The following is a 3,510-nucleotide window of genomic DNA, read 5'->3' as shown; positions in this document are numbered from 1 at the left end:
TCCTTCAAAGGCTACAATTAAGGAGCCACCTAGCTTTTCAGCAATACAGTTCCGATTGAGGTCTTCTGGCCCATTTGCTTGATACTCATGCTTTATACCTACAGAGAAAAACAAATTCTGTTTAGGATTATGCAGCAGCTTATTCATTTCCCTAAGGTACCAAAAATTTAAAGTATTACAGAACACTATCCAATTGCGGGAAGAAATAATGTATAAGCACATGCATCAAAATACTGACCTCCTCAACAAATATAATGCTGACTGAAAGCAACCAGAAACCGAGTGTACATTCCGTTATGATTCCATTTGTTCAAGTCTAAATCAGCCCAGCTACTGTATGCAGTCAGAAGCCAGGATACCAGTTACTACTGGGGTTCAGGAAAAGGCAGGGAATGGTACAAAGGAAAGTAAGCATTGAGGAAGGATTTGTGGAGCTAATAACTGGGTATAAACAATCATTGTTCAGTCTGTGAACATATTTTACTAAGGATGGTACTTCAATAAAAAGGCAGGCCAGTAATTTTTTCCTAGTTTTTAAAACAAGTAAAAATACAGGGCTAGAGACATGGCTGAATGGTCAAGTGTGCATATGATCATCAGAGGATCAGTTCCCAGCACTCACACAGTGTGACTTCCAACCATACAAACCAGCCATCTGTGACTCGCATGTGAATTGTCAATGAATCTGCACACTGATGTTCACATATAAAAAGTAGAAGCTGGGTGGTGGTGGTGAACACCTTTAATCCCAGCATTTAAAAGAGACAGGTGGATGGCCTGTCTGGTCTACAGAGAGAATTCCAGGAAAGCCAGGACTATACAAAGAAACTTAGCCTCAAAAAAACTAATTTAAAAAAAAAAAAAAAAAAAAAAAAGCAAGCATGAACGTAAACACTGTTCTGTGGTTGCATTTCATACCACACGTAAGACTGGACACGTAAGCTGTGGCACTGGTGGGCCCTAGGACAATTCTATCAGCACACTGTAGAACTAGCTCACCCAAGGGCTTACACGCAGCAGGTTCTCTGCACAGAATGCTTTAAACAACTGAACAGTTAGTCTACCATTTGAAGATCACTTTCCAAACTCTTCTCAAAGCCCAACAGGTCAGTGTTTATACAACTTTGGACTAATTTGAGAATGCCACTGATGAGTCCACAAGACAGGTGACATGGTGACTATCACTTAATATCCCTAAATCAAGTCTTATGTAGTAATTAAGTCTTGGGTCTTATCAAAGTACTGAGCTGAGAAGCCACTGAGCTTTGAGTTATCAGTTGGTATTTGTGAGCTCACTCTAGGTCCCCAAATCAACCCACAGAACAAAGAACCCACTGAAGGGCGCAGCAGCAGCACTGGGGAAGGAAGCAGGAAAGCTGATTTCTTAACTCATTAGAACAAGCTGGGGTGAACCAGTTCTACTCCAGGAATGCAAAAATCCAGTTATAGAAAACACACAAAACCAACACTGGGTAAACCGTGGAAGCTCTGCTCCCTCAGCTGTTTGGCGATCAAGGCCCATGAGGTTAAGGTTCTGGCCATGGTCACACAGCAGTTAGCAAGCTCAGCCCTTGTGCAAGCCTGAGTTTATCCCCCATGCTCTTTCTACCATACCAATGTCTTCTGACTGGAGTCTGGCCAAGGTCACTTCATCCGGACCCCAGGCACCCAGCCGCAAGTCACCCTGCCAGCTCAGGTGAGTGCACTTTCCTTTGGACCCAGAGGCCTCAATTACCTAAAATCACGCCATTCAACAGTAAAGCTAGAGACAAAAGAATGTTCGCTGCTATGAGCATCTCCTTTCTGCAGCTTTGTCAATGACTATATTAAAAAACAAGGAATAACAATCCAAGTGATCCCCACCTGTTATGTGAAAAACTAGTTTAAACCCAGCTGCACAGTGATGTAGAGCTAATAGAAAATGGACAGGGTCATGAACAGGGCCAGCAGACAGCGTGACTAGCCCAAGACACATGATGCTCCCTTTGTTGCCCTTTGGTTCTAAAGCTCTATGACGATAATAAGGCGGGCTTTAGAAACATTCCAGTCCCGATCCTGGGGACCGGCTGCACCCAGGAAAGCTTCAGAGGCAAGTCTAGCTCCTACCTGGGAACTTCTTCTTGATGGCATCCTTCGAGCTTGCATAGATCATTTTACTTTTCAGAGGTGCTTGTTCTGGTGCCCTGGATAGAAAGATGCCAGAGTCAAAAAGACCGCTGTACAGGAAGCACACCCTCCACCGTCTTAAACAGTCTCTGGTGGAGGCGAGCCAGGCCGCAGAATCTAAGACTTTTCTACTTCTCATGTCATAAATGGTCACACACATAACCACAGTGGGAAAAAGGTTCCTTTCCCCCCAAATGCTGGGATGAAAGACTTTTGTCTAAGGCTTAATGTCAAATATTTCAAGACTAGAATAACCAGAAAAGAATAGAACCAGAAAGACTAGAATAACCACGTAAACCACCTTAAAATGCTCAATAGAAAACACTGTTTATGGTCTGGAGAGATGGCTCGGCAGTTAAGAACACCTTCTAAAGGTCCTGAGTTCAAATCCCAGCAACTACTTGGTGGCTCACAACCATCAGTAATGAGATCTGACATCCTCCTGAGGTATCTGAAGACAGCTGTAGTGAACTTATATATAATAAACAAATATTTAAAAAAAAAGAAAAAAGAAAACATTGTTCAGCTGAATCTTTTGCAACAATGAAAACGCTGTTTCTGTCAGTCGTATTTGGCTAGACATTGGAAGCACAGATATTCATTCAACTAAACAATGAACTTTAGCTGGGCATAGCAGACCACGCCTGTACTTCCAGCACTAGAAAGGGCTTCTGCTGAGTTCTAGGCCAGCTTGGGCTATACAAGGAGATCCTGTCTCAAAATATCGACATTATCTTTTTTAACTAATTGAAATTTAAATTAAAAATGAAGTATCCCTATGCAGGTTTGGGGGGGGGGGACTAACTAGATACTACAGACATTGCGGGACCACCGTGAAGGAGGAATGAAATCAAGTTCCTGAAAAGAAACAGATGACAAGTGCTTAAGTGAGGAGCATGGACCCAGCAGAGCGCGCTGGTTCACAGCATGGCATGGTGAAGAGAGCCCTGCTTTACCAGCCCGGAACATTTAGGAGAAAAGAGGGAATTCTGATTTAGAAGCAATGTCTTCTAAGAGTCCACAAAATAAACTACCTAAAGTGCATCCTTTCAAGTCGACAATGTAGCTAAACTCAAGACGGCTTAGACTTTATGAAGCCTATAATCATTTTGACAGTGAATATGAGTAGCTTCAACACAAATTACTTTGCGGGGTCTGGAGATACAGTGCTGGAGCCCGTACCTAATCATGGATGGTCCCGGGCTCAACCCCCAACATTGCCAATACCATTCTGATCCCTAAACTGGATCTCCAAGACGACAGTAGGAGACTGGCTCTCAGTTCCCTAGAGGCTCCATATTCTAGTGCTCACCACAGGAAGAACATCAGCTCTTCTTTCCTGGA

The 3,510-nt window shown here is 43.2% G+C and overlaps 1 long non-coding RNA gene across 1 annotated transcript; it reads right to left on the bottom strand.

The window, feature by feature from the left end:
- Positions 1–6: 6 nt before the first annotated feature.
- LOC115063631 lies at positions 7–3,510 on the bottom strand. The gene is made up of 3 exons (XR_003843493.1): positions 3,479–3,510; positions 2,107–2,183; positions 7–98 (listed from the first exon to the last, which is right to left on the bottom strand). It is a non-coding gene; the product is annotated as an uncharacterized LOC115063631 (long non-coding RNA).

The sequence above is a fragment of the Mus pahari genome, chromosome 3 (assembly GCF_900095145.1).
Source record: "Mus pahari chromosome 3, PAHARI_EIJ_v1.1, whole genome shotgun sequence".
In the NCBI taxonomy this organism is placed as follows: Eukaryota; Metazoa; Chordata; class Mammalia; order Rodentia; family Muridae; genus Mus; species Mus pahari.
This window is presented reverse-complemented; position numbering and strand designations above follow the sequence as displayed.